The following is a 16716-nucleotide window of genomic DNA, read 5'->3' as shown; positions in this document are numbered from 1 at the left end:
GTGAAGTGCACCAGTCCCTCCTGCAGCAAAGCACCCCCACAACATGATGCTGCCACCCCCGTGATTCACGTTTGGGATGTTGTTCTTTGGCTTGCAAGCCTCCCCCTTTTTCCTCCAAACATAACAATAGCCATGATGGCCAAATAGTTATATTTTTGTTTCATCAGACCAGAGGACATTTCTCCAAAAAGAACGATCTTTATCCCCATGTGCAGTTGCAAACCGTAGACTAGCTTTTTAATGGCGGCTTTGGAGCAGTGGCTTCTTCCTTGCTGAGCGGCCTTTCAAGTTATGTCGATATAGGACTCGTTTTTACTGTGGATATAGATACTTTTGTACCTGTTTCCTCCAGCATCTTCACAATGTCCTTTGCTGTTGTTCTGGGATTGATTTGCACTTTTCGCACCAAAGTACGTTCATCTCTAGGAGACAGAACGCGTCTCCTTCCTGAGCGGTTTGGCGGCTGTGTGGTCCATGGTGCTTATACTTGCGTACTATTGTTTGTACAGATGAATGTGGTACATTCAGGCATTTGGAAATTGCTCCCAAGGATGAGCCAGACTTGTGACGGTCTACAATTGTTTTTCTGAGATCTTGGCTGATTTCTTCTGATTTTTCCATGATGTCAAGCAAAGAGGCACTGAGTTTGAAGGTAGGCCTTGAAATACATCCACAGGTACACCTCCAATTGACTCAAATGATGTCAATTAGCCTATCAGAAGCTTCTAAAGACATGACATAATTTTCTGGAATTTTCCAAGCTGTTTAAAGGCACAGTCAACTTAGTGTATTTAAACTTCTGACCCACTGGAATTGTGATACAGTGAATTATAAGTGAAATAATCAGTCTGTAAACAATTGTTGGAAAATCCCTTGTGTCATGCACAAAGTAGATGTCCTAGCCGACTTGCCAAAACTATAGTTTGATAACAAGACATTTGTGGAGTGGTTGAAAAATGAGTTTTAATGACTCCAACCTAAGTGTATGTAAACTTTCGACTTCAACTGTATGTGGTAGCAGGTTCCTGGCCTATGGTTGGCTACAGGAGTTACTACATCTACTTGGATCAGAGAGAGTCGTCTCTTGGCCTCCAGGTTGCTCATTAGAAATCATAGAACAGCCTGTCCCAGCAGCCCTCTGAAAGGTCTCTTTCAGAGTCACAAAGTTAGGACAACTTTACAATGTTGAATATTGTTCTAATTCTAGACATTCAGTTACATAGCATTGTTTAAATCATAGAGATCATTCTAAATTACTAATGAAATGTATCATTCTTATTCTATGGTTTAAATATTCCCAATGTAATGTTAATGGGGAGCTAACATAGCTACCATAGAATGAGCTAGTGTCATGTAAATGCATCATAATGATGAAACCTCATTGGCCCAACTCTCTAAATACATGGCTCTGGTCTCGTTGTGCCATGTGTGATCGAGCTCTGGTCACAATGTGCCATGTGTGATCTGGCTCTGGTCTCGTTGTGCCATGTGTGATCAGGTACAAGATCATTTGCCTTTCATTCTCACATCCTCATTCCAATAGTCATCCAAACACATGCAAAACAGTGACACACACAGACACTTGTAGCACATTCTCTAGGCTGAGAGCTGCAAACAGCACACACAAGCACTAATAATTAGAAATCCAAGCTTCTCAGTGACTTCATTTTCCAATAAGTGCCCAGTAGTAATACACAATGCACTTGAGTTCCAACATCAGTCAAAAGGAATTCAAAAGTACTGCTGTTCACAACATACTTCACTTGGAGGTATAATTTCTTTCAGCCTTAATCAACTTGAATTAGTCACAAACAGCCACTTCTAATTAAGTGAGATCCTGCATTCGTTCCTTAATATGTTTTAATTAATCATGTCCAGAGAGCGTCCCTACCAGGGATCTAAATATGAAGGATGACACATCTCAGGGCATGGAAGATTAAGAAGAGGCTCAAGAGATCTGACAAGATCACACTTTTTATGCATTAATTAAAACAATGACGATGCAAATGATGTTTTAAGATTATTATTACCCTTAATAAGATACAAATGTGAAGGATAAGGTTTGATAACAATAGATATTATGGAGAATACTGCTAAGCTATGGCTGTGTAAGGTTACTGTATTTCAACTCTACACTGTAAATACAACGCATAAAGGATCAAATGTTCATGGTTGGTACAGAGAGTGCAGCTATAGTAGTATCAACGTATACAAATCATTCATGGCAGGAAAGACCTTCTGATTTGAGCTAAATGTACAAACCACTATTTAGTGTTCAACATTCTCTCTCTGTATGCAACACTCAACTTTTGCACTCATCTGCACTTTTCATTCATACAATACAACCGAATTCAAACAAAACACACAAGGATGAGGCACACAAAGTAATGCATTTTATGCTCATCCTTTTTTAATGTATCACAATGAGCAAGAAACATACTTGATGAAATATTTTCAAAGGAGTATATTCAATTACCATCTACAATCAACTTAACTAGGACAACAAGGTTTTTGTGACAAAAGTTTCTTTAAAAGTCTGAAGTTCCATGTGGTTTTATGTATGTTAGTTTCCATGTAATTTGGTACAGTTTGGAAATCTTCATCATATAATTACAGTAACAAAAAAGCTAACAAGACTACAGTATAGAAAAGACATCAAGAACAACATTTTTGGTTTAACTTGCTCTTTTTTGTACATTGCAAGGCTGTTTTTTCTACCCTCAGTGGGCTGCCTGGAGCCACGGAGCCATGCTTGTGAGGCTCGGAGGAGGAATAATTCAAGGAAACAAAAAGAAAAAGAAAATGCATTAAAAAAAACTTTGTGGCACCAGGAGTCACAAAAGGAACAGAGAGAGCTCCAAGTAACAGTTCATCTTTGAAGTTGGAGCAAACAGTTTTGTTTGGTTGTTTGTAAGTTTGGTTGTTAATTTTGGTTGATTCGCTTTTTTTGTGTGTAACTGCCTCTTTAGGAATGACAGCCTAGAAAACCCTTCCCCTTTCTCTCTGGCTCATTTCTCTTTTTGGTTGGTGTGATGAACAGAGAGAGGGGCGAGCCGCCATCTGACTGGAGAGCTTATACTTGTCCATCAGCGAGACAAGCAGGAGGAAATGAAACAGGTAGCAACAACATGGACCGGGAGAAATGAAGCGAGCATCTCTGTCCATCCCGTCCAGAAGTGCGGAAACATGTCCGTAAAAGAGCAGAAGCCGAGGCCGAGCTGGAGAAGAGAGAGAGACAGAGCCAGGAAGCAGCTGGAGCCACTATAGTTCAGCTTCTTTATCTAATGTCTTTCCTCTCCGTGTCACATGTCCACTGGTTCCAGAGTCCATTCCCATCTCAGAGATGTAAGCAAATATGGTTGTGATATTAAGCCGCCTTGAGCCTGCCTTTGGCTCCCATGCCCAGTTTTGGTGTGCCCACAGCCTCCCCTGTCCTCTCAGCAAGATCTCCAAAGTTTCCCAGAGTTCATTTCTTCTTTTCATTCCTTCTTTATCATTTCAAACAAAAAAGTTGATGTCTTGTTTTAAATATATCTATATCTGTATACATGTTCATTTTCACAGTGGGCAAAAGATGACCTCTACAGCAAAACCTTGTCTTTTTATTTCTTTGTAATTGTCCATGAAAATCAAGTATCCCAATGTGAGTGAAAGGATCTCAGTTATCTATTGTTTTGTGCCACAATAAAATATACACTTATCTGGGGCACAAATTGTCATTTAAATTTTTGTTTTTAACTGCATAAAGCTTTGGCCACATTCATATATTCAATCAAAATAAAAACTGCTCAGTGCTTCGGTATCGTCGTTCTCCTCTTTTTGATTATTGTTACCTTTAAAATTCAAATTTTCTAAAACTTCACAATTTTATTCATAATCCAGCTTTCGGTTCAGTACGTTTTGGTGCGTAAATAAAGGTACAGTATAAAATAAAATGTATAAAAACTCAAAACTGATGCTGGCTCTTATGAAACACACTCATACGCACACATACAAACTCACACACACAGTCCATGCTGGCTGAATCTGTTGTGAAGAAGACCATGACCGTCTTCCACGAAAGAGCCCAAAACAAAGATTACACTTTGGAAATAAGAGATCAAACAGTGTCAAAAAAGACAAACAAATATAAGAACATTATTACACCATAAAGTGGCCAGGTCATAGAATAAAGTTTTTTTTTTAAATTCAGCAATTGAAATTAAAGCTAGTGTTAATTTATATGAGGAAAAGTCATATACAGAAACTAAAATAACATACAAATAGTTATAAGAAAATAATAATACATGTCTGACATCTGAAAACCAAAATAAAGCAAACGCATTCAAGAATAAACTGTACAACATTAGAATTCTCAAAAAGAATCATATGAACAATATTCTAGAGAACATGATTAGAGGAGTGGCAAGCTTGCAGACCAAATCAACCCAATTTCAACAGCATGCTTAAGGAAGTATTAACACCAAATCACATTGCTCTGCAAGACGTAACACTTTTAACACACTTCCTAGATTGCAGCTTTGTATGAATTATGGCAAATACACTTGCTATACACTAGTGGCCGAAAACCAGTTATTCACAAATTTAAATATGCCTTGGTTTTGATGTAAAGGAATTAAATAAAAGTTGTTAATCTATGAGAGAGTGTGGATAATTAAGCACATCCATTTCCACTGCAATAAGATGGAGTGAGTGAGCTCTTTGGACATGCAGGCATGACATACCTCTTAACTGCGGTATCTGAACACAAGGGACATCTTCAAAAAAACTCCTGCTTTTTCCAGACTTATAACGCTTTGGAATGAAGACGTCCCATAGAAACCTGTAATCAACATCGTGCGTGAAAATGGTTTAAAGCCCTGCAGACACCTGGGCCAAGTCACAACTGGATGTGCCAGAAAGTTGGGCCAGCACTCCAGACTTATCAAAACAGCCATTATTTCCTTCTGAGACTTGTAAGTTGAGAGGCATGATGATGTAACCTAGGAGACGCATCAGTACCAGATGTATCATATACATGTATTGGTAACCACTATTACTTGCTGATCAAGTGAGTAACAAACTTAACTGGAAGGAGGGGTTCTTATCAACTTTCCATGCCAGACACAAAATGACAGATCAGGTCATTTTGTTTAGCAAACAGAATGTAACTTTACTACACAACAGCTTACAGTCACCTTAGAAATGAGAAAAATATGTAATAATAATTCAAATTATTAAAATTAAATCAGTCCTTGCTTAAGAAATAAAGAAAAAAATGTTGATGTGATATTTGGAATGCACTGTTCTTTACTAATGTTATATATAATTGGCTTTAAACGTTGGTCTGTTCAAAAAGAAAATCGGCAAAAATGTCCTTTGGAACATATATTCACAGTCTTCAAAGTTCCGTTTTTGCAAGAAAAATAAAAAAAGATGTCGCAGAGGCAGGAAAATGGTTTATTGTTGTTTTAGTTAAAGCTTAGCCAAAAAGCAAAATGAGCATGCATCTAGCTAGGTATTCTTTTTTTTAAATTCTACATTAGCAGCAAAACGTATGTCCTTGAAGACCAGACCTTATACATTTTCTTAAAAAAAAAAACTTTTTGTGAGTAACAGAAAAGTTCAAACAAAGACTTATAACCTCTATCTTACAACTGCAATGGCTCTGTAACACTGCTACTCCACAATGCAAGGACAAGGTTCCTTTTTTGGTTTTTGGTATTCTTGGTATTTTACGTAAAAAAGCCACCTGTCTGCTTGCAAAGAAGCAAAAACGGCAACTCTGATGCGTACTCCTTTATTTTAAAACTTTGTTTTCTTTCCTCTAAAAACAGCAACAAATTCTCAAGTATAAAGAAGCCTCTTTTCTCATCTTTATGCACCAATGGTGAAAGTGTTTAGTCTTTGGATTTTCTTTTTGTTTTAAAGCGTGGAAATTATTATTATTATTATTTTTTCATTTTCTTCATCTATGACAACAACAACGTAAAGTCTAAATGAAAATAAAGCCGAAAAAAGACTGTAGCCACACTACATGAAGAACAAAAGGCCTGCTTCGTAGTGCACGGGGAGGAGTAAATATCTTCATATCTACAGATGCAGGGGACAAGAAAAGCAAAGTGAGGAGAGAGAGGAACAAGTAAAGTGAGAATTATGAGTCAGACAGAGTTAAGTGCACAAAGGTAACAGAAATAAAATTAAATATTGTTTAACATTTCACCCCGGGTCTTATTTTCTTTTTTGGTTAGAACCATACCAACCAAAACAGAGAGAAAAACCATTTTGAAAGAGAGGATCCTGCCTAGTGGGAGAGTGGTAGTTGGGTGAACGTTAGCCAAGAAGCCGAGAATAAGACAGAAATAAAGTTCAGGTAAGTTACTGCTCCATAATCTAGTCTATCGGAATGACCAAGACAACATCAAATGAAGCGCCTTAAAGTTGGACGATACAAAAGCTAAATGTACAAAGTTTTTTTTCAATCTACCATACTGTTTAAATTCATTTCCAATGCAACAATCTACTTAACACCAAAAATGTTCATATCTATCATAAATACAGAAAGTTTTTTAATCAAAAAAATCTTTTTTTATCCCCCATCAACATGTCTCCAATGCTCTCCAGATTGCAAATTTCCCCCTTTAAGAGTATTTCAAATGTTTAAAATCAGCAGATCAGCTACCCTTTTAAATGCCCAGAAAGCTATGCCTTTATGATATTTTCACTCATTTTAAAACTTTCTGTCATTAAAATCAATTTCTGGAAGAAAAAAATAATAATAATGTTTCTCCTGTTTGGAACGAAAGGTGTAAAACAATGAATTTCTGTAACAGAAAATGTCTGTGAGCTGTTGACCTGAGAATAAAATAGACATTACATTATTCTTTTTACTTTTGCAAGCCATTGGTATTTGAATGCTTTGATAGCAGAAAACTGTTAGACTATTCTCCCATACAGTACATACTGGCTTTTTGTGACTGTGCTATTAAGTGGAAATAATTACACAAACAAGGGACAGCTTGTTGACTTTGTCAAAAGGGTTCTTGGGCCATTTAACAACTTTGAGGCAGTCCAGCATTCCTCCATCATTACCCAAAACTTAATTGCAGTGATCTTTCTATTCTTATACATATAAATGTATATATTTCAGTTGAAAGAAATGAAAACCAGCATGTTGATATGGGAAAACAATCCACTAACATTTAAATTTTTGGTTACAAGCTTTGGAATTGCAGTTAGTCTTTACACATCTTTTTCTGAAATTGTTTTGTATAATTTTAAACGTATTTTAACATCGCTGCTTTTTTGTTTGTTTTTCCCATTTGTGTTTTTTTTTTGTCTTTTGCGTTTTTTAAATATTGTCCATCACCGAAAGCTCTTTTACAATCTGATGGAGTCCGTTCCTACACTAGCAAGATTACTACTACAACTACTACTGTCTTTGAGACAGCCGGGCTGTTGCGGCACCTCTGCCGTCCTGCCCAGCCTGTCTGCTGACTTCTGACTGCTGTCAGAGTCAGACTCGTCGGTAAAGACGTCTGTTGGTATCGAGGTCTGAACTCCTGAGGTGCTCAATGAACTTGAGGTAACCGTTGAAGGTGAGGATACTGGAGGAAAAGAAGAAGTAGAAGAAGGAGTGGCATTGGGCTTCCCAGCTAAAGCTCTGGAGAAAGGGGCCTGGGGCCAGGGTTTGCCGGCAGCTGTGGTGTTGAGTGGGGTGGCAGAGGAGGAGCACAAGGATGAAGAGACAGAGGAGGACGGCATGGTGGCTGATGTCGTTGGCGGGGGAGGGGGGGTGCTGATGAGATGAGTGGCAGACTGCGAGGTAGATGCGGTGTTAGGATCGGGGAAGCAGGCTGAAGAGTGAGGTAATAAACTAGTAGCGTGCTCTTTGGCATTTCTGGCTGATCGCTTGATTGTTCTGTGTTTGTGCAAAGCCGAATCCAGGTGTTGACTAAGCGCTTTCTCCCCATCCAACGTGGTGTCGCAGGCCAGGCAGTCGTAGAGGCTGCCCACCCTTGCACCTGCGCCAATGGGGACACGCAACAACACCTCTTGCAAGTTTGCCACAGACTGACCGAAAAAGCAGATAGACTTCAGGTGATTGACGGCCGCTTCTTCCTTGCTGAAGACTGCTTGACATTTGCGACACGCCAGCCTGTACTGCACCTTGGGGACGATGTATTGGTCTAGAAGGGGGTCTGCGACTTTGCCATCCATCTCGTTCTGCTTGGAGGGTAGGTTATTGTGAGAGGAGAAGGAGGAAGAGATCTCTCTGTGGGGGTTGCCTTTCTGCTCCTCTGTTTTCGCTGGATCTTTGGCAGATTCTTTGCGGTCCCCCGAAGGTTGAGGGGGTACTGGAGTTTGGCTTGCTTTGGGTTGCTGGATCTGCTGAAGCTGCTGCTGCTGCTGCTGTAGCGCCTCCTGCAGGCTTTGCTGATATTGCTGGTAGTGCTGAAGCAGGGACCCTGGGGACAGGCCCATCAGCGCTTGGGACAATGTTGGGTTGTAGGGGAACATGCTTTCCATGCCGTACATTGGCTGCAGATAGCCGCCTTGGAGAGTCCCAGGTATCTGCGGGGCGTAATACGGGGAAAATCCAGGCATGAAGTAGGGCAGGAACTGACTAGTCAGTAGAGCTGTAGGGTCTGATGCCAAGGCAGCCTGCAGGGCCTGGAGCTGGGCAGGGTCTACCACATACTCCATACCCGGCGTGGGCATGGAGGTGGCGGGCACAGCTGCATCTTGTTTTTCTTTCTTGGCGCTGGCAGCAGAGGTGGATGGGGCTGGGGTGCCTCCAGTGGAGGATGGCGTTGAGGGCTTCTCTGTCTTCTCCTTGTGGTGGGGCTTCTCCTTCTCTCTTGACCTCTCAGCATTACGCTCTTTGGGGTGTTCAGGGCGGGAGCCTGACTGGGTTGTTGTGGTGGTGGAGGTGGAGGTGGACGTAGGGCTGGAGTGGGCGACAGATGTGTTGGCCTGTGCTGGGCTGGGTGATGCCAAGGAGGAGGAGGAGGGAGGCTTGTTGGGTAATCCAGACGTAGGGAGGCTGGGTGAAGGAACACTGGCGCCAGGCATGTTCAGGAGGTTTGGAGGTTTGGGAGGAGTTAAAGCTAGAGGATTTGAAACAGAGAAATGGGAGAATTCATAGTTAGAGGGGGATTCAAGACATTAGTTATTCATAGATGCATGTATGTGTTTTTCTAAGTAAGGTGTTTTAGAGAGCTACTGTACGCACTAATTATTGGAGCTCAATGCATTAATAATAACTGAGCCCTTCTTGAAGAGAAATGTTTTTCACCAGAGGTAATTCCTTAGATTGCTTTTGATGACTCAACGTTAGCCAATCAGAAACTCAGCCTTTCCAGGAAGGCCCATAAAGAAGAGGTCTCAATCACAATATTTACTAGAGTTAATCAATCAAGATGCAGCTGGGCAATAATAAAGAAAACAACAGACAGACTGAGGATTTAGTTACATCTTAAGATAATACAGACTCTAGTGTCTACTACTTCAAACATGTGCAAATGGTTTCTTTACATAAAGTATGACACTGACCTTTAAACAAACTTAGGAAATCTTAATCAAAACATGTAATTTAAATGATAATAAGGTCAAGTACTACTAATGTTCCCAAGGTCAAAGAGGTTTGAGAAGGAAGTGAGCTATTGTTATTCATTTGAGGACTTGTTTAATGTTCTCTAACTGAATGGTAACAGTTCAAGTAGCTCATGAAGTTGACAGCAGATGTCTGGAGATGTTCATTCTGATTTTATATTGTATTTGTTTGCTGTAGTAGCGTCTCTCCAATAACGCAGGCCAACACTGTCAAATGAACGGAATGGAGGAATTTTACTAGAATGCATGACTCATTATGAAATACAACGTGATGTAAAACATAACATGCTTACAGGTGCCTGGCAAATCCAGATTAAAATGGAAGGTTCCCTCACACTGTTACATTGTATTACATGTAGAGTATGTAGTCCAATGTGAATATTTCCAGATGACAGATTGATTGATGACAAGGGTATTTAATCTGAAGAAGGTCAAAACATTGCCTACTGGAAAACGTAGGAGAAATTCAGAGCCCTATTTAATCCAGAAGTGCTTACTAGTTTTCCCAGTTAATACCTAGTTAATTGTTTTACTTGAATGAGACCCTCAGACTAGTACAGCACTTCTTTTCAATTGTGGATATTACAAAATATTACATTTGATCCAAGAGGGCTTCATTGGTTTAAGACAATTCTGATGAAACAGTGATCTTTGTGATGTCTAAGTGATGACATACCTGAGTTTGATGAGTTAAAGCCAGGTAGGGAGGTGCTTCCGACACCTGGCAGAAGTCCAGGGGGCATCCCTTGCAGATTTGAATAGGCAGTCTGAAGATTCAGGGCCTGCAGGGCGGGGCTATCAAAGATCCCCTGCTGCTGCATGGCTTGCTGCTGTGCCAGTCCCAGGACCTCATTGGCTTTCTTGATGCGATCCATCTCCTGCTGGGCCATCAGCTGACGAACAGTGGCTGGGTCAAAGTACTCCTTCTCCTTGTCCAGTTGGCTCCCAATGGTGTCCTTTACCTTGGTGATGTGTTGCGCAGAGAAGATGTGATCTCGCACAGAGAGACGGGCACTGTACTTGACACTGCACAAAGTGCACTCCGTCTTCGGCCCCTCGTAGGACGTGTGGTTGATCCCGAAGTGCTTAGCCATGCTGAGCTTAGCCTTTTTCTCCTTGGCGCGAGCATTCTGGAACCACACCTGAACGACCCTTTTTGGAAGTCCGATGTCATTGCCAAGTACCTCACACTCCAGCATGGTAGGTGTCCTGTAGTCATTGAAGCAGGACTTGAGTAGCTTCAGCTGGAGGTTAGTCATCTGAGTTCGGAAGCGCTTTTGGCCAGGACGGTCTCCACTGTCGATGCTCCTGCTGCCGGAAGCTCCGGGGCTTGGTGAACAGGGATCAGCCAGACTGGAGGTCTCACTGTAGTCGATTATATTCTCATTTTCATAGTCTCTAGCATAATAGCTTGTCGCAGGGCTCACCAGCCCTGATGACATCTGGTCATCATTTTCAAGAGAGGGGGCTGTACCCACAGACTTAGACAGGTAATCACCACTATTTTGACCATGCTTTTGATCAGCACTGTCATTGTCAGCATTGGCCTCATCACCAGTGGTGGTATCTGTGATGGCCGTATTTACTGAAGAACAGTCGTCATTATCAAGTTTGTTCTGGTCAAAGCTAAGGTTGACAGAGGACATAGATGGACTCTCAAAGTCCTCCATTCCTCCTTCAACTTTAATGGATGAAGGGCTCAAAAGGGCCCTGGGAGACAAGTCCATGTTTTTGCTCACTGGTGACAGAGAGGAGCATTGTCCATCATTGTTAGAAGGTGCAAGCTGGGAATAGCTGGAGATATCCAGAGGATCCATCTTCATTTGCATCCCTTCCTCAGTGAACATGCCAGCGAGAGCTAGGTTGTAACCAGCACGTTTGGCTTCATGCCAATGGCGGGAACGGATATGCGCCTCTAGTGCAGTTTTCGCCTTGAAGAGAGCACGACAAAAAGGGCATCGCCGGTGAGCTTGAGCAGGCCCTACAGCCCGAAACTGACCCTTCCTTTCCCTGGCTCTGGTATTTTGGAACCAAACTTGCACTACCCTCTTCTTCAGTCCCACCTCATGAGCAATGTGGTCAAGCATTTTTCGGGTAGGGTTTGAGTCCAATAGGTATTTCTGATAGAGGATTTCCAGCTGCTCAGGTGTGATGGTAGTCCTGAGGCGCTTGTCTCTTTGTGGCTCCTCCCCACTGTTGGTGCTGTCATTCTCTCCTGGGCTAGTGCCTGCTTTCTCCTCCAACTTCCTCTTCAGGGAGTTCATGGTGGAGGTGGGTGTTGATGGAGAGGTGGCAGAGCTGCTTGGAATCTGTGGCATGGCCCCAGAGAGGAGTTGACTGGCCAACAGGGGATTGCTTGGATCGAACAACATGAAGGGCATATCCATTGGGCGGTCCAAGAACTGAGGGTGGATGAATTGGTTTTGCACAGAGAGGAAGTGGAGTTGCTGGTGCTCCTGCCAGTGCTCAAAGGATGGGAAGCCAAGCTTGCACTGCTCACACTGGTATTGGATCATTTGCTGTGCCAGCTGTTGCTGTGATGCAGAGCTCATGTGAGGGTTGGGGCCCATGTGGGAGCTCTGAGAAGCTCTCTCAGCCTGGGTTGTCTGAGAGACTGAGGGACCACAGTCACGTTGCTGCTGAGAGAGGGAAGGAGAAGAATGCTTGTTTGTCTTTGGGGCCGTTTGTGGCTTCTCATCTCGTGCTTCTCTTCTCTGATGTTGAGTCTCAGATTGGGGCTGATGCACAGTCTCCTGTTTGATGGTGGTCTGGTGCTCACGTGGATCTGAGGACATTTCAGCCAAATGTTTGGGCTTCTCATCATAAGAGTTTGATGTGTTAGCTGGTGAGGCTTCCTCCTTCTCAGAGGATGAGAGGTGGGAGAAAGCTGAGGTGGAGGGAGGGAGAGGGCAGAGGCTTGAGGAAGAAGGCATAGGGGTGTGACAGGAGGACCCAGAGGGAGTGTAGTATTCATGAGAAAGATCCATAGAGTCCTCGTTTTGGCTGTCGTATTGCCCGTCATCGTCTTCATCTTTGTAACACAGCTTCTTTTGGTGCTTTATGAGGTCAAATATACGCTGGAAAACCAGACTGCATTTCTTGCACTGGTAGTTCAGATTGGTGGTGCGAATGTAACGGTCATTGGACAGCTCTCTTCGTTCACCATCTTTGCTTCCATCCCCCTGGTTTTCATAATTCTTGCGTGCCTTCTGACGAGCATTTTGGAACCACACCACAATGACACGTGTGGGGAGGCTCAGAAGGTTGGAGAGCTGTTCAAATTCATCATCTTTGGGGTAGGCGTTAGCATCAAAAAAGTCCTGAAGCACCCTCAATTGGTAGTCTGTAAATCTTGTTCTTGAAGATCTTTTACTCCCATAACACTCCTGTCTTTGAGGCTCAGGGGAAGGGGGTTTAGAGTCAATTTTGGTATCCTCCAGAGTGGTAATGGGTGGGTTGTTGAAGTTGTAGGGTGAGTCTTTGTTGCGCTGGCGCTCTTTGAAGAGGGTGTTGCGGAACCAGTGTTTGATGACTTTCTGGGGCAGCCCTGACTTATCTGCCATCTCTTTAATCTGCTCCTCATTGGGGGAGTTGTTGATGTCAAAATACTGCCGAAGGACCCTAAGCTGGTCATCAGTGATACGTGTCCTGGGCCTCTTATTCTGCTGCTGCTGTAGCATGGCTGGTGTAAGTTGCTGTTGGTAAAGCTGGGCCAGATCGTTAGCCAGTGACTGTGACTCCACAGATGACATCTGGGAATGCATTTGAGATGGCATAGACTGTAGAGACATTGACTGCATCATGAGTGGTGAGAAGAGGGGCATATCCATTGGCATGGACATTTGAGCCATTTGAACAGGAGGCTGTGGGGTCGACACAGTTGGGGGGGTGATGGATGGAGCAGAGACAGGAATATTTGGTGTTGGGGCTCTCTGCGGAGGGGGTGGAGGTGGAGGAGGAGGAGGAGGAGGAGGAGGTGGAGGAGCAGGGGGAGCAGCCTCTGGTGTCTGGGGTCTGAGTGGATACAGTTTGTCATACTGCTCTCTGTATTCCTTGGCAAATCTCTCCAGGGAGCGGAATGGGAAGAAAGCCTGATGGATGTGCTCCTGATGACTCTTCAGAATCAGTATGTTTGAAAATAGTTTTCCACAGGCCTCACATTCCAGCTTCTCCAATCCCTCGATGGGGTCCACCACTCTCGTGATCCCACCAGGCGTGCTTGTTCCAGCTGGTCCAGGCCCTGCTGGCTTCTTCTGAGCTTTCTGCTTGTTTTCATTGTATTGAATCACTAGCTCAAACCCAAAGTTCTCCAGAAGAGCTTTAGTGGCATTTCCACGAGCATCTGACGCAATCCTTGGTGGAGGAAAGCCAGGATCGTGGTTGGAGTTCATTGCAGTCTGTTGCATCTCCTTTTTTTCGTTTGACTTGTTGTCAGAGCTGTCTTTTGTGACATGTTCCTCATTTTTCTCTCTTAGGTCTTTTTCTCTTTGTATTTCCCTTTCTCTCTCTTGCTTCTCATTGTGGGCGGCAGCGGCCTTCTGCTTTTTCTCAGCCTGGTGAAGGAGATTGGCACTCTGCTGAAGCAAAGCCATCTGGCCCTGGGCCTGAGAATGGGCTTGGGCCTGCTGTTGTTGGTGCTGCTGCTGAAGGTGGTGGTGCATCAGCTGCTGTTGCAGGCAGCTCTGAGCCTGAGCCTGCTGGGCAGAGTTCTTCAGGTCCTCCAACAGAGAGTTGGCAGTGGAGCTTGACAGGCCAAGTGCAGAACTGTTGAGGTTCATCTCTGGGTTCAGTTGGAATTCTGCTCCAGGGATGTAGAAAGGGAAGAGCAGCTGCTGTTGCTGCAGTGAGTGAAGAGCATCAGTTGTCATGGGAAAGTGCTGCAGAAGTGCTGGGTTGAAGAGCTGGGACTGGATGAGGGCAGCTTGTTGCTGGAGCTCTTGTTGGAGCTGGGCCTGGGCTTGGGCTTGGGCCTGAGCCAACTGCTGTTGTTGTTGCTGTTGAAGCTGCTGCTGCTGCTGCTGCTGTCCCCTTGCAGAGAGCATGTCTGCAAATTTCTTCTTTTTTGATTCATGGTTTTCAGACGGTGACAGATGACAAGTCATTGAAGAGTTCCCAAGGCTTTCAATGCTGTGAGACTGGCTCATGTGGTTGCCTCCAAGAATACTCTGTGTAGTCTGAGCCCCAGAAGAGCTGTGGTTGCTAGAGCTGGTTGTTGAGTTAGTAGCTGGGCTTGGGCTTGGAGTTGAAGTGCTGATGGAGGATCCACCGCCACTAAATCCAGAGCCACTGCTGGTGTTTCCTCCTGCTGCTTCAAGCTTGGCTGCTCGGGCCTTGGTCTGGTGGAGGACAGAGCGCATGTGGATCTCTAGAGTAGAGCTCTGGCTGTAAGCCACGTTGCAAGTGTTGCACTTGAATGGTTTGTTGTCAGGGCTGCTGGTGGGCTCTGGTTGACCAGTGGTGGACTCCTGTAAGGCCCGCTTGACCTTGTGCAGGTGTGAGACAGAGTTGTAGTGAACCAGAAGGATGTTCTTCTGTGTGAATGACTCTTTGCACACCGTGCACTTGAAAGGACGAGATGGGTCCAGGAACTTCTCCATAGTAAAGTTAGGACCTTTCCTGAATGGCAGGGCACGCTTGGGCTCTGATCCAAAATCTTCTAGCAATGAGCCAGAGTCGCTGCCTGTTGGGCTTTGCTTCTCCTCTTGGTCACTGTCATCTCCCTCTTTGTCATCTTCTCCCAGTCCTCCGTGGTCCTCTCCAAGTGATGGATCTCCCATGACCATAAGGTCTCCGTTCATCAGTAAGCCTCCATAGAGCTGTTGGATGTCAGCCTCACTCAACTCTAGGTGGCTGGTTTCCAAATGTTTCTTCAAAGCCTGCAGGGTCCTGAAGCTGCGTTGACAGAGGCAGCACATGGTGGCTGCTCTGATGACGTGGTACTGCGAGTGCAGCTGCAGCTTCTCCACCGTCTTGAAGGCCAGGCTGCACTGGTTGCAGCGGTACTTGTAGACATGCCGATCCGAGACAGGCAGCTGAGGCCTTTTGTTGTGAACCTCATTGAAGTGCACCTGGAGGGAATTGGAGGACTTGAAGACCTGGTTACAGCCTTTCTTCCAACACAGGAATCCTGTGTCTTCCCTTCCAGACTGCTGATCCCCCAGAGGTGACTTGCGAGCTTCAGCTATTTCTGTAGGCAGTGAGACCCCTTTCTCAGGCTCAGCATCTGATGGTTCTGTCAATAAATAAAGAGAAAGAAAAAATGGATTAAAGAGGCTCCCACATAAGCAGAGACTTTGTGCAAGAAAATGTCATTTCAACAGAGGACATCTTATCTCTACTTAGGAGTCCTTGGCGCATGTATCATTTCAGAATCCCCAGGGAGGGGGTAGTTGCAAAACACAGAAGTAATAACTAATTCAGACTCCTGCAGATGCAGGAATCATTCTTTTTCCTTTGTTGTCAATGATGGCCTTGGCATGATCCCCTGCATTTTCATTACAATTTCCAAAGGGAGACTGGGTAGTGAGAACATTGCCATCGCTATCCTTCACATTTAAATGAAAGGAGGGACAATTAAAGCATAGGTAAAAACATGGTGCTATACTGACCGGCTTGTTTCTTGATATCTTCAGAGCTGGAGTTAACCGGGGCCTGTGGGGTACTGCTTTGTGCATCTCTGTCTGGGCCTGGTACTGGTATGAACATGCTTTCTGGCAGAACCTCTGATGCTGTCACCTGGAAAATCAAACACAAGACACGTCCCATGTTAGTTACTGTGTGGTCCTATTATACAACTGAGTTTCTGTAAGCTCACAAAAAGATTGTGTTGTTATATATTCTTTCCATTTAAAACTTCACACATATTTTCCTGATGGAATTGATAGACGTCTTAAAAAATCGTGGAAACCCTTGCACAGGGTTTCTCTCTCACATGCACTCACACACACATGCACAAATAATCACATTACTTTTGACTTTATTTGCCGTCCCTGGAATTTGCACTTTGATCACTGCTGGTGTTTTGTCATGCGAATGGTAAGTTCTGCTGCAGCCAATTAGTGAGACGGCCTGAAAAGCCTACCTTGGCCAACTGAAAAGCTTATTAGGCCACCTAATTAAATA

General features: G+C 43.8%; 1 pseudogene; it reads right to left on the bottom strand.

The window, feature by feature from the left end:
- Positions 1-2388: 2388 nt before the first annotated feature.
- Positions 2389-16716, bottom strand: part of LOC124034856 — an 82165-nt pseudogene continuing 67837 nt past the window's right edge.

The sequence above is a fragment of the Oncorhynchus gorbuscha genome, linkage group LG05, assembly GCF_021184085.1.
Source record: "Oncorhynchus gorbuscha isolate QuinsamMale2020 ecotype Even-year linkage group LG05, OgorEven_v1.0, whole genome shotgun sequence".
NCBI classification, from domain to species: Eukaryota; Metazoa; Chordata; class Actinopteri; order Salmoniformes; family Salmonidae; genus Oncorhynchus; species Oncorhynchus gorbuscha.
Note: the sequence above shows the minus strand (reverse complement) of the source record. Positions and strands in the feature narration are given on the sequence as shown.